The sequence below is a fragment of the Tasmannia lanceolata genome, unplaced genomic scaffold, assembly GCF_043159265.1.
Source record: "Tasmannia lanceolata isolate RefF3 unplaced genomic scaffold, GAP_Taslan_0.1 ptg000025l, whole genome shotgun sequence".
Taxonomy (NCBI): Eukaryota; Viridiplantae; Streptophyta; class Magnoliopsida; order Canellales; family Winteraceae; genus Tasmannia; species Tasmannia lanceolata.
Window position 1 is genome coordinate 1,992,147 of NW_027518702.1, and position 15,356 is coordinate 2,007,502.

The 15,356-nt window shown below is 38.4% G+C and overlaps 1 pseudogene; it reads right to left on the reverse strand.

The window, feature by feature from the left end:
• Positions 1–8,134: 8,134 nt before the first annotated feature.
• Positions 8,135–10,470, reverse strand: LOC143858241 (uncharacterized; annotated as a pseudogene).
• Positions 10,471–15,356: the final 4,886 nt, after the last annotated feature.

Genomic DNA, 15,356 nt, shown 5'->3' on the forward strand with positions numbered 1-15,356 from the left:
TGGGGGGATGCCATCACTCTCGGTTCTCAGTTCCAAGATCCCAAATCTAGAACCGAACCAATTGCAATCGGTTCCCAAACAACTGAACCAGAACCGAACCAATTAAATTTGGAACGGAGCGGAACTGAACCAAAGTGGCCGGTTCGGTTTGGTTCCTCGAGTTGGACCTGAACCATGTGCACTCCTAGTTACAGGTTAACTCTCAGTTTACCTTACACACACACACACACACAGAGAGAGAGAGAGAGAGAGAGAGAGAGAGAGAGAGAGATTTTGCGAGACATTGGGGGCCATGGCCACCCACATGCTACCCTTCACATGGGCATGTAAAGGGAGGAGGAGACAGGATTGTAAAACCCTCCTAGGGTTTTACGGTGTTTGGATGCTAAGCTTGTAATAGGGCTCATAACTAGGACAAAATCAAGCATAGTAAAAGCATGGGCGGAGCCAGGAATTTACACCTGGGGGACTAATTTACACTTTGCCTGCATTGGTCATTGGAGGGCCCCCTTACTAAGGTTACAAGTAGGGGTGGACATGGTTCGGTTCGGTTCTGAGGTATAGCCAGAACCGAACCAATTGCAATCGGTTTCCAAAATTTGGACCAAGAACCGAACCACTTATCTTTGGAACCGAGCCGAACCAGAACCGAACTTGATCGGTTTGGTTCCGGCTTTACCTAACCTTATTTTATAAATTTTTTCCCATTTATTGGCAACCAAAAACGTTAAGTTTAAAACTAGCTTTAAGTTTAAAAGGCAACCAAAAACGTAAAGTTTAAAACTTAAAAGGCAAAGAAAACATTAAAGGGGGGTGAATTTATCCTCAAGCAGTAGTAAACCATTCTCATGGAACCGTTATAAGGAGGGGGGTGATTTTATCGGTTGGGGGGGATGTCATGAATCTCGGTTCCAGGATCCCAAACCCAGAACCGAACCAATTGCAATCGGTTCCCAAACAACTGAACCGGAACCGAACCACTTAAATTTGGAATGGAACCGAGCCGAACAAAGTGGCCTGTTCGGTTCGTTTCCTCGAGTTGGACCTGAACCATGTCCTCGCCTAAGTACATGTTAACTCTAAGCTTACCTTGAGAGAGAGAGAGAGAGAGAGAGAGAGAGAGAGAGAGAGAGAGAGAGAGAGAGAGATTTTGCTAGTCATTGGGTGCCATGGCCACCTGCATGCTATATGTGCTTTTGCCCCTTAGTAAGACAATAGAAAGGTGCATTTTATTGTACATTTTTTGACTGGGAATTCCTTAGGCAAGCCTGGAATGTGGAATCCAAACCAGTGGCGGAGCCAGGATTTATACATCAGGGGGTACGCTTCAAATTTTAAAGGGGGCTGGGCCCAATTGAGGAGTTTGGCCCAACTCAACAGGGGCAGCTCCCTCCCCCTCCCAAATGCTACACGTGGCTCCGCCCTTGATCCATACAAAGCCTGGATGGAATATGAACAGCCGATGGGGATCAGTTGGAGTATCTCATGTAAGATGTAGAGACAAGCACCTAATTAATACGAGAAGTTGCGAAACAAGTTTGATTGAATGTCCGAGATCCGAATATATTTTACTATAATTCAAAAGAGGAATGCTATATGCTCTGTTTGGTTGGCTATTTTTATGGAGATTGAGGGGAGAACATCTTCTTGAGATCTTCTTGAGATTATTTGGTTGCCTTTTAAGGTCTTTGACCACTAGCACTGTCGGGCGACGGTCGGGTGATGTGGCGCGCTCGAGATCTTCTCTCCAAATTTCTTCAAATCAAAGAAATTTGTGGAGAAGATCTTGGGGAGATCTTTTTGCCCTTATCCCAAACCCCCCAATATTTGCAAGACAAACCAAACAATGTTTCTTTCTTCCACCCTTAATATCCCCGTTGACTAATCTGCTTTAGATCTCCCCTTTAATCTCCCCTTTGACCGCTGGGATATAGATCTCCCAACGAATTAATGGCATCCAAACAGAGCAATAGTGACAAGCCCTTGTAAAAAAATGGGTAAAAGGGCTTCCCCATTGTTCGATATCCATTTTTGACAGGTATACTCGTAATCTTATGTGTCATTGTAAATGTATATTGACTAATGAGAGTGCAGTTTTACCCCTTTTTTGAAAGGGCGCCTGTCAGCCTAGCATTCCTCAATAAAAAAAATACCCTTCATATTTTTTTACTTAAGCTCTATTTCTTTTGACATAAAATGGGTGCAAAACAAATTTCACGCCCATTCATAAGTGGAAAAATCACCTCCAACGAAACTGAGCCTCAGATTAAACATGAGGTGCATTTTTATATTTTTAGGTAGGGAATTGCAAGCGTCCATCACAAAAGGCATTTCACGGCTGGTCTGAGTGTCAGACCACCCACCTCGTGAATGGAGATAAAAGATGTTGTCTTCATTCATGAGGTAGCTGGTCTGACATGCGACAGACCAGCTACGAAATGCCTTATGCGATGGACCCTAGCAAATCCCTTTGAGGTATATAACATATAAGAAACAAATTTTTTTTAAAAAAATCTCATTTGAATGAATTGAATTAAACAAAGTGTCCATCTATCTACTCTTTCTCCCTTGCTCATTGAACACTAAAACCCTAAAATCCTCTTCCATGGATCTTCGCTACTCGTTGCATGTCTTTGCTGAAGATTGAGTAATAGTACCGATGCATACTTTCCCTTGTAAAGAACCAAAAAAACACAGAAAATTCAAATTTTATTTAAAATTTGTATTGTGCAAAAATAATAGTAGGATCTAGAGCATTCTGACGAATGTTTAGAATCTTAATTATGCAAATTAATAGTAGGATCAGTGAATCCCAGCATGTAGGACTCAGTTTAGTTAGGATTCAAATGATTCATGACACAAACTTTGGTGGATCCAATCCGAATTGGGTCCATCTATAGTCTAAGTAATATATGCCCGGTTCATGATCCAAACAAGCTCACTATGCTTTACCTTGAAGGCCCCTTTTACGAATCTCGGACAATTTATATAAAAAGGATACATCTAATAAAAACCCTATAAAGGGGTGCTTCTACTAAAATGAGGGCCTTGTACAAAAGTTCTTTTCAAACCAACTTGCACCTTAAATCAAATCAACAATAATAGCCAGGGCCCAAAACGTTGTCCTTGAAAATATCTACCAAATAGCAATAGTGTTCTCTTTGGAATTAGAAAACAATAAGAAGACGTACTTGTTGACTTTTTATGTGAAAAAGTCTTTTTCTAATTCAAACTTCCAATGTGGTGTTTTTAGTCATTTGTGTTTGTCCTTTATTGGGACTTGTTTTATGCTTTTGGGCTTATCATTCAAAGTATTTGAACTTCCCTCCAAAAGGACTAAAGTCATGAAAAAACTTTAGTCCTATATGGGAAGTGTGAGAGGGTGAGAGTGACCATATATATACTTTTACTATCTTAGCCTTGTGACTGAGCAAGAGATTATGGGGATGCTATGCGCACGGATCGCCCACTTGGGTCTAGGTTGAAAACCGAATGGAGGGTAACCCGCGGGAACCGACGCCCGACCCAGACCCACCCGTGGGTCACGGGTACGGGTTGGTGCGGGTCTTTTTTTCCGCGGGTATTGAAATTGGTACTCATACCCCTGTGGGCCCGGTGTACCCACGGGTACGGGTCCCATTTTGCCGGGTCTAGTTTCAGGACTCGTGTAAAAAAAAGTCTACGGACTGCTTACCAAGAGCTGGGCCCACATTTCGATCCCCATCTAATGGACAAGGACAAGGACCTTCATCTAATGATCCACCTTTATGGACCAAAGGAGGTGTGGCAATATCAGTTGGACCAAAGTTCACAGAAATCAATTATGTAGGCTACTGATATTGGCACCACCATGTTTTAATAAATGCACTAACTCATCTTGTCTTTTCTGTTTAAAAACAGGTGCCAAATGTTATTGCAGTTCCCCATATTCTATTAGAAGCCAATTAAAGCAGAGAAAGAGAAAGCAAAGGTTACTTTATGCAATTATTAAAACTTGGTAGTGCAAATATCAGTAGTCTAATGTTATAGTCACTAATTTTTGGGACGTGATATCAGCACAACCAATTTTTGATATTTGCACTAACAATCTTTTCTTTAATTATTTAACGAGCTGTCAAAGGCTATCACATGCCAATTTAACAAAGAAAAGACAAGCTAGGTTTATGCCATTATTAAAACTTGGTTGTGATTTCATTTTCCTAATTTTTATAGGGAAGTGATATATTTGCCCCCTTTTCTTCCCCGGCCACCCTTATGACCATAGTTAGCAAAACTTCATTTTAATGGGTGTTTTTTTTTCCCACCTTATGGCCATAGTTAGCAAAACTTCATTTTAAATGGTGTTTTTTTTTGTTTTTGGGGAAAAAATGTTTTTATAGTTTTATACCAAAAAAACTCCATTTTTATAGGAAATTTTTTAATTAAACGTGTTTTTGGCCAATTTTATGGCTTTACCCTCGATATATTTGGCGAGATGATATATTCACACCCCCTGAAGGATGATTCGCACCACTTTTTACCCTGAATTGACGTCAAAAAGCGTAAAAAAGAAGGGTATGTGACTACGCTGTTTGACGTCATTAGACATTAAAAGGGTGCGAATCATCCTCCATAGGGTGCGAATATATCATCGCCCTATATTTGATAAATGACAGAATTTTAAGCGTTTTTAATGTGGTTTTTTTTAACTTCGTTTTTTTACCATGCCCCAATATATCAGCAACGAGGGCTTATAATGACACTACTTGAACCAAAAGTGTCAAGTTTTGTTACCTTGCCATCGACCTGTTGGCAAATAGGATTGAGAAAGTAAAAAATGAAAGAATATTAGTTCCATTTCTATAGGAAATTTCCCAAAATTTGTTTTGCAAAAGGGAAATGATTTCGGCACAACCAAGCTTTGATACATATGCTCACTTTGCTAGTCATTTAGGATTTTATTGGCTCGAAATTGATTTTCGGGAATCATAATAGAGAAAAGTGTCTCTAGTCTGCTGACCAGAGATAATTCTCTAGTTCGCCGACCAAAAACATATGGGTCCCACATTTTTTGTGATGATCTAAAGCATTAATTTGATAAGCCCCATCATAGATAGGCCCTTTGATTTGTGGAGCTAAATAATGGACAGATTTGTGGCGGTTTATAGCCGTCCATTTTAAGCTCCACAAATCGTAGGGTTGGGATGATCCTATGGAGCTGATTTTTTGTGGACACCCTCTCTATGTCAGGGCCCATCAAATGAATGCTTTGCATCACCTAAATAAGGTGGGACCTATATGTTTTTTGTCGGCGGACTAGAGAATGATCTCTAGTCTGCCAGACTAGAGACACTTTCCTCATCATAATAACCTTTTTATAGCTTTAGATACTAAAAGACAAGCAAGTATATGTATCAAAATATGTTTGTGCTAAAATCATTTCCCTTTGGAAAAACTATCCTAAATGCGTGTGGTACAAAATAAATGGGCCACACTTTTTCATCACTGCACTAGTGCAGGCTAATTTTAGTCAAATGATGGCAAAAACAAGGATTTACACATAAGAGCAATGATAGAATGAAGGGCGCGGGCGCCCTTATTGGTTGAATTTTTACAAAGTGGCACTGAAAAAAGTGGATGACGCCTTAAAAAAGTGAAAACCATGTTGACTTTGCAGAAATCAACCAATAGGTCGCCCTTGAAGCTGATTTTTGCAAGAGCTTCCTTCCAAGCATTTTTTTTTCCAAGTATAAGACTGGCGGCCAATTTTGAAGTCAGTTCACAATTGTGTCATACTAAAAAGACAAAAATGCCCTTGAAGGCAATTTAACCTCATTTCTTTATCAATTTTCACCTTTCACTTATCCTTGCGTTTAGTCTGTTTTCTTCGGCTTCATTTTTCTATAGAGAGAAGTTCAAACATCAACCATCGGCCACATATTTCTATCGAGAAAAGTCCAACCATCAATTTTCAGCCACGTTAACGGGTAAGCGACACCATTTCTTTACATCAATAGTTTCACAAATCAACAATCATCCACATTAAGATCCCAATTTGGAATTACCATTAGGCCACGTTTGGAAACCCACCTGGGGTGGAGCTACATGTGGCATAAGGGGGCAGCTCCCCTGTTGAATTGGGCAAAACTCCTCAATAGACCAAACTCAATTGGCCCCAGCCCCCTTTAAAATTTGAAGCCTGCCCCCCATATGTATAAATCCTGGCTCCGCCACTGATACCCACAAGATTTAGATTTGGATTTCTCACATTTGTAGTTGAGATTTGGACCTCGATCAGATCCTTCGATTTCCAAATCAGCTACAATAGTGTAAAAGCCCCCCCCCCCCTCCCTTCTCTCTCTCTCTCTCTCTCTCTCTCTCCCTCTCTCTCTCATACACACACATGCACAAACACAACATGAGCATGAGGATGATTGATGTATTTTGTATCAAAAACTCAAATCCAAATCCAAATACAAAAAACATAAGGTATCCAAATGTGGCCTTAAGGCAATCATTCTGCACATGTCGACATTCTAATCTCGCACCGCGTTGTTCTAGAAAAAAGGATTTATAACCCAGGGAAGAAGTGACATTCTCCTCTTCTTCTCAATCGCATGAGATCCAATCCGGACAAAAAAATCAATTGTCGACCACTAGAATTGAATTTCGAATTGCTTTCTAAAATCTGGCACGCCCGCACATTGACCGCTGACCACACACACCACCCGCCTTGGCTTTTGACAAAAACAAAAACTGATTATAGGACTCAAATTTACGTTTAATTTTGAGACCCATAATCAATTTTGGACTCAAAATCAGTTCTCAAAATCCAAAATAAACAGGGGTTAAGGAAAGCAAGATTTTGAATGCTAAAGTGATTTCTCATTTTGATGCAATCCAAAAATTAGCAGGAAATTTTGAGGATGGCTATTTTGGGAAGCTTTGCAAGTGGAAGTTTCACAAGTTGAAAATAGGGAAAGTTTCCATGAATAAGGACCTAATCTCGGCGGAAACTTGCAAGTTTACATGACTGAGATAGTGGAAACGTGTGTTATGGGAAACTTGCAAGATCATGCAAACTTGAAGATTTGGAAAAATTCAATTTGCTATTCTCTTAATATTTTGATTCCTAAAGTTGGGTTAGCATTTTCTTATTTAGTTTATTTCCTAGATTTGATAGGCTATAGTTGCTTTTCTTATTTGTAGCTAGTTTTGAGCATAGGGAAACTTTAGTATTTTAGGTAGATATACAAATATGATGTTAGCTACTTTTTAGATCTTCGAAATATTTTTGAAATGTAATAAAAGAGATGGATTGATTGGAGTTGGGGGAGTTTTTGAGAGTGAATAAATTTTTATCTTCACAGCATACGTGAGATTTCGTACGAGTTCGTCTTGTTATTTGTTCTTTCTTAGTTTTTGTTTGATCTTGGTATTTGGACTGCGCCACATTTGAATTTCTTTTACTTAACCCAGATCCATGTGCCTCTACTCTTCTTGTTGGTTGTCTATATGAAGCTTTGAAGATTTTGGATTTATTGTTTTTTCTTTCATGGAAACAAACTTTGAAAATTGTTATATTTTTTGTTTGGATTCCTGAAATTGAAAATTGTTGGACGACTTGAAGTTCATATCACTATTTTCGTCAGAACAAATGGTGTAGCTTAGAAAAGTGCCCTATTCCTTCCTCTGCTTACTCTGTTCTTTCTTCCCCTGTTTTCTCCTTTCTCCACCATGTTGGCTTGTTTTTCGATGAAGTGAATCTTTGGCATTCTTTGGATTCAGGGGCGGAGCCAGGAACTTACACTTGGGGGACTAATTTACACTTGCCCGCATTGGTCATTGTGGGGGCCATGGCCACTAAACTAGCTTAGAATGCATGTACAGCAGAAAACCATAAAAGAGATGTTGCAAGTCATTGGGGGGCCATGGCCCCTCATGCTCTATGTGCCTCCGCCCCTGTTTGGATTCAAAGGAAAAAATTCCAAGGAAAAATATTATATGGTCTAGGTAGATTTGCAATTTCCCTTGGAAATAGGGAAAATTTCTATTTAAAAAGAGGAATTGGTGGGCAATTTCACGGAAAACCATATGCATCTGACTTTTGCATGAGATAACAGCCACACATGCTCACTTTTAGCAGATGGTCTTATTAATTTAACTCGTCTAAGGTGGTTGTTCCCTCCTGCAAAAGCCAGTCACGAAATAGCTTTCCAAGAGATTGCCTAGCAAATCCCTTTAAAAAAAAACTTTCCATGAAAAATAAGTTTAGCAAACACTAGAAATTTCATTCTGAAAAATGAGGTTTAAGCCATAAGAGAACAGGAGTTTACAGAAAAAAACAGGAGAGAATTGCAGCCTCCATAACTATATATACATAAATATAGATATACCATGGCAACAGAGAGTCTAAATTCAAAACATGAATAGCCTTGAAGATAAGCTAGCACGATTAGAAGAAACCTAATCCTTTGAAAGATAAGCTTCCTTACCTCTCCACGAATTTTTCGATGCTTGCAGCCGATAATGGCATCTTTCTTCTCGCCGCTTTTGAAGATGATGAGAGTTGGAATTCTTCGGATTCCATACTGGGTTGCTATAGCGGGGCTCTCGTCAGTGTTCAGTTTAAAGCATGTCAAATTCCCAGCATACTGCCTCGAAAGTTCATCTATCACAGGGTAGATCATACGGCAGGGCCCACACCATGGCGCCCAGAACTCAATAAGCATGGGGAGATCGCCCTCGATGACAAGTGACTGCCATGTGGGAGCAGTCACTGCAGGCACTGTGTTATGAGAATGAAATGAAAGATCCAATGAGTAAAGTATCAACTAAGATGAAAGATCCAATGGTCAGATCACATCAGAATGTTGGTAAATGTTTTCAGTCAGGAACTTTCCATGGCAAAAACAATTGAACTCCATAAAGATGGAATACGTTTCATCCTACCATGTTAGAAGATGCTCTACACAATTTGAATACATAGCCCAGAGGTTGTATATCGGCTCATTACAAAGGAATCAAGAGAGAACAATCAAAACATCTTACAATGAAGAATACATTATGATAAAAAAGATGTCAATTGACCATGCTTGGATCATGGAGCAAAGCAACATACAACAGCAACAACCGTCGAAATATATTCACTCTTAATTCGTCCTTTTTTTTTTTAATGATACTATTAATTCTTCCCTGTGCCTTGTTTCAGTTATCGTTAGGCTAAAAAAATTACATAAGGAAGCAAACTTTCTATTTTGCAGTCATTTTTCTCAAAGCTGCAATTTGCCAGTGTAAGGCTTAACAAAAAATACATATATAGGACTTATGAATCAAGAAGCCAAGGACATTTGAAGATTTCAGACAGTTTGAACCTCTGTGCGTCGTTAGAATCTCTCACCAATAGGAAGCAAGTAGGCCAACCAAAGCTCACTCACATCATTTCGAAGCAGGCCCTCATGTCAGCCGGACTTGGATTCTCCGAGCTACAACCATCAAAATTCAGATTAACACTCGGTAGGAGGGGGAGACGACCTAGGACAAGTAGGGGTGTCAACGGATCCACTTCGGGTCGGATCCACCTATGTCACAGTCACGATCCATTCAAATTCCTTATCGGTCGGGTCAGAATCGGATTGTTCTTCTGATCCTACTTTCCATGTCATGATCATGATCCATTTTAATTCGGACCGTCCATCGGATTGTCCTATTATGTCCTACTAAGCTATGTAAACAATTAATTTTTTAAAAAGAGATAGAATGACAGTCCACTATTAGTGTGTCTCTATGCATTTTCTTCAACTAAATTAAAATTGTATTTATGTTTAATCTATGTGTATAATAATACTTGTAAACAATAAAACTAATCAATATTACATACACAAATATAAGGTATAACTATTATCAAAGAATACGATGCATAAAGAACAAAACTCCTCTCTTTTCCTTCGTGAAAGTATGAAATGAAACGACTGAAATGAGTGAAATCGCATTCCCATCCGATTCATTAAGTGATAAGAGAGGTTTTGACCAAAATACCCTTCATAGAACGGTTAGCATTAACAAAATTTGGAGGGTATTTTTGTAAACCATTTCGGATCGTGACTATCCAATGGGCATCTGTGGCGTGCCTATACACAATCCAAAATTTTTTGGATCCCAGATTTCATGATCCGAAATATGCCCATGGATCCTATTCATATGTTTAGATTCCGTTCATTAACGTTCGGATTCAGACGATCCATCGGACCGTCTGGATCCATTGACACCCCTAAGGACAAGTTGTTTTTTGTTTTTTTTTTTTTTGGGAGGGAGCAGGAGGTGAGTGTTGTGGGGGTTTAGGACAAGTTTTGTCCACCACAATCTTATTTACCAAACCTCATTCCAGGAATGTCGTATAGAAGACTCCAAAATGCCACGAAAATCATGAAGTACAGCCAATGCACAACTGTAGAGAAGATCAGACGATCTGTGGCTAAATGTAATGAACATGTCCCGAAGAATCCTAGCTAAAAGACTGTTAATTGTTCTTCTTCTCCCAAATGAGACACAAAAAAGCAATCAAAGCTAATCTCCTTAAGATACGACCTACTGATGTGAATGGTATACACAATCACATCAGGAAATTGAGTTACTAAATGGGAATATAAAGAATAGGAAATCGTTGGTGAGATTAGCGCCTTTCCGGACAGCCATATATGTACCGGGGAATAATCGAAATAGGGAGGTTACTCGGCCAAGAGTGTGACCTATTATAAGATTTGACAAGGCAAGTTTTATAAGGACGTAAAAAAAAAAACCATTCAAACAAAAAAAGTTTTACAAGTACATGTCGTCAGCTCTTTGGAAAAGGTAGAGGCCTAGTGTTGGAGTCGCATACTCAGGAGAAGAAAGGTCATTTGACAGGAACAATGATGCCAAATATGCCCCTGGAAGGTGGGAAATGCAATTGGGGCCTGTTTGGATGGAGAGAAGATTTTGATTTGGATTTCTCACATTTGAAGCCCTTTTTGCATTATAATTTGGATCCGATCAAATTCTTGGATTTCCAATTCAGCAACTGACAGTGAAAAAGTTAGATTTCCAAATAAGTGTTACGGAATTTGGGCTCAAATCAGCCCTCCACTGTGACGCGTTAAGAATCCGAACACGAAAGTGTGTTTCCGGTGTAACGTATTAACACTAGGCAACGTATTCGAAGTAAATTTGCAAGAACAAAATAATAAAACGTGCAAGCCAAACCACAAACAAAGCACACAAGAACACCAAGATTTTGCGTGGTTCACCACACGATGTGTGTGGCTACGTCCACGGGAGAAGACTTTAAAAGATTTCACTATGTGAAAAATAAGTGGGTTGCAAGAAGCACTCACCGGATAACAAAAGCCTAAAGCTTTCACCGGATTACACAAGAAACTATCTCTACGCCTTCTAGGATCCAAGCGCCTTCGCTCCCTAGAATAACCTTGCTTCTTCTTGTTCTTCCTCGCCAAAGAGAGATCCAAGAAACACAAGCCCTTCAATCAATTCTTGAAGATGTTTTCTCTCTCTCTTCTCAAAGCCCAATATAGGCCTTTCTTAATTTTTTCCACCAAGCCTTAAAGAACTCTCACAGCAGTAACATTTTTACGTTATTTTTTTTCTTTGCTGTGTTGTTCCGTATACAAGGGTCTCTTGCGTTAAAAGATAAAAGGGTCTCTTTGCTGTGTTGTTCCGTATACAAGGGTCTCTTGTGTTAAAGATATACAAGGGTCTCTTTGCTGTGTTGTTCTGTATACAAGGGTCTCTTGCGTTAAAAGATAACTCTTCCCCACCGACTTCAAGAGTCCCATATTAATATAGTTTCTTATTTAAAAGAAACCTAAGAAGAGTTGCATACGTCACTTGCTTGCCTTATCAAATTGAAGGCAACGACAACAATAAGCTGTGCAAATAAGAAATTGGAAATCCACAGATCTGGCAGTTTCCTTCACCCTCTTTGCTCCTCAACCTCTCCCCTCCAATAGGAAGTACCCCCTTCCCTCTCTCGCTCTCTCGCTCAACATGAGCTGTCGGATCTATTCATTTTGTATTCAACACTCAATTCCAAATCCAAATACAATATATGAGGTATCCAAACGAGCCCTTAATGAAAATCACCTTTCTGAATCATAATTCACAACTATATATTCCCAGAAATTTGGGAATCACATTTTCAAACCATAGGAAGCACATTTTGTTTAATAAGGAGGAGCTTTTTCCTTTTTTCGAGAATCACAATGGCTGGACAATGGCTGGATTTTGAAGTCGTATTTCTTGATTTTTGTATTCACATTGTTTGTAAATTAGATTCACAAATTTTGAATTCGAAAATTACGTTTCCCGACTTTTAATGAAGAATCTCATTTAAGTTCTAAAATAATCATAAAATGCATATTATTTACATAAAGTGCTCTATACTGCTTTTAAAAAAATATATTTTATTGTAAGGGAATTTAGGTAACTAGGAAAAATTCTAAAATCTAGGGTTAATAGATAAATCTCCCTTTCTTTCAGAATCAAGAATGTGACCATTTAGGAAAAAAAAAAGGATAAATCCCTTCTCTCTCTCTCTCCCTACGTGCACTCTCCCCTTCTCTCTTTCTCTCCCTACGTGCGAGATCCTCCCTTTCTCGCTCTCCAAGCACGAAGCTGAGGCCGAAGAAGAGAGAAGAAGATGGAGGAGGGGGAGATGGATGAAGTCGTATTTTTTTCTTTTCAATTTTTTTAATGCCTGGAGTGAAATCTTTTATTTTTGGTTCTCTCCCTGCATGCAACTGACTGCTTACCACCCGAAGAAGACGAAGAAAAAAAGTAGAAAATGAAGAGGAAATGCAATTTTCTTTTCTTTTCTTAATATTTGGACTAATTTTTTTATTTTATTTCTATTTCTATCCCTGCGGAAAATCCAGAAGAAGAAGAAAGAAGAAGAAAAAATAAAAGGATAGGAATGAATTTTGTTTGTTCTTTTTTTTTTTCCTAAGATATACATTTTTTCCTATTTCTAATATTTTTTGGAAATATCGATGAAATAGAGCAACGACCGGAGGAAGAAAGAATAAGAGCGAAGAAAAAAAAGAAAAAAAAAAGGAACAAGCATTTTTTTTTTTATCAAGGTAAGTTACTTTGTGAATTGACTAAGATAAATGCTTGCTAATTTCTGTGTTAAAGAGTTATGTTTACAATGATTACTTTCTTGCCTCAATGGTAAATGCTTGTTACTTTCAACTGTATTAAAGACTTAAGTATACATTGCTTACTTTCTTGCCTCATTATGTAAAGTTGTAAACATTTACTCGTAAAATCAAAATGTAAAACTGTTAGCACTTTATTCGAATATTATGCTTTCATCACTTACTATGTAATCATAAACATAAATTTGCAAACAGGAATTTGAATTTGCTTATGCTGGTTGGATTGAATCTGATTATATTGTTTGTATTTACTTAATTTTAGAATTGAGAAACATTGACAACATATCATTTTAATTTTTTTTAATTTTCACTAATTTTTCGCTTCATCCCATTCCTAATTTCCTAGAGACCTCACTTGGCACTTCCCGCTTTGCTTACCACTCTGACAACTTTGGACAGGAAAGGGAAGAGAATCGTGAATTCAACTACACCTTGAAAAAATAAATGTATAGAACACAGCAGGATGAGTCTAGTTTAGTAGTCATATCACTTGAGTTCCCCGACTCCAAGTTCTCATATTATTTCAAGGGGGTCCAACCATCCACTAGAATTTCGGAAACGATTTTCTAACTTGATGAAAACCTGCCTCTTACCCTTATTAGGACTGCCGACATGTGCTTGAATTGGCAATTCATTTCTTTTTTAATGGAATGTCCATGTACAATGTTCAATAAAGCCTGCTCCTTTCATTTCCCATCTCAAAAACTGGCAAGTATTCAACTCTTTAGCCGCAATAAGAGTCGATCAATAACTCAAAAATGGAAGTCCATCTCCAGCAGAACTTGCTCTTTCAAATTGAAATGGGTACATCCAGGGGCGATGCCAGAAATTTTGCACGAGGGGGGCAAAAATTATAGTAATTTTTTTTCTCCAAACAAATGAAAGTAATATTATAGTTTCCAAAAAAAAACCCTCTATATATTCCATCACCAGCGGCGTAAACATCACTTCGGCTAAAATGCCCTTGACTATATATTTCAATCTTGTTCCGGAGAACAAAACATATTCAAGTGAGGAATGATAGAAAGAAGTGCGGCATACAAAAAACCAGCTACATGGGCGCCTCCATTGGTCCAATCTTAAGAAAGTAAGAAAGTGGATCACTTTCTTAAGATTGGACCAATGGGGGCGCCCTTGGAGCTGGTTTTTGCAAGGGCGCCATTCAGTCTATCATTCGTCAAAAAGTGGAATGTTAAATTCTCTTGCAAACCCTACTGGTGGAACGGGACCAATGTGCATTTATAACTTGTATAAGTCAAAGAACAATAAATGGATTCGGTGACATTCACCAATGGGGCGCCCTTTCATCTGTTTTCTGCATTCGGTGACATTCACCAATAAAGGTATATTTGTTCTTTCCCAAAAAATTAAGGGGGGCAATTGCCACCCTTCCCTTACAAGTGCCGTCGCCCCTGATTGTTTGCAAAAAATGGTAATAATAGTTTTAGAAATGATATAAGTAACCATTTCCTAAGAGGCCTTAATGACCCATTTTCTAATATATTAACTTAAATAATTTTATTTGTAGATAAGAACCTTTTTTGTGGCATCCAAAGAGGCCCTAAAACCATAGTTGCCAGGGTGAGAAGCGATGCAGGAAGCAAAAGCGGGAGGTGAGGAATTTAGAAAAGAGAAAATGTGGGAAGTGAAAAGCTCTAAAAAAGTTAAAGAGAAAATATGTGGGAAGCTTCAATGAAATTCCACACGAAGTGAATAAGAAACATGGAAAGAGTAGAAATGTACTAGGTTAGAGAGCAAGGGTTAATATAGGTAAGAATTACAAGTGAAAAAAAACTGAAGACTTCATGAATATTAGAATTACAAGTTATATGAATTTTCAATTTCACATGTTTTATTGATGTATATATAATGTCAAACTTTTGGAAAAAAGATCCACATAAGTTTCATTTGAAACTTAAGAAGAGTTTTTAAGTTTTAATTGCACTCTTTTCTTAAATTCGCCCATTCAACATCATCAAAAGGAGAAAATATTCTTTTAAGATGAAATAATTGCCTAAATAGGAAGCGTACTCTTAATTAAGAAAAAGCGGGAAAGACGTGGGCCCCTAAATTTCAGAATCGTGAACCGAAGCGAGTTTCTGGGGAAGTGAGCTTCCCATTCAATTTCTGTTAACTATGCCTATATATATGAGGACGAAGCATGAG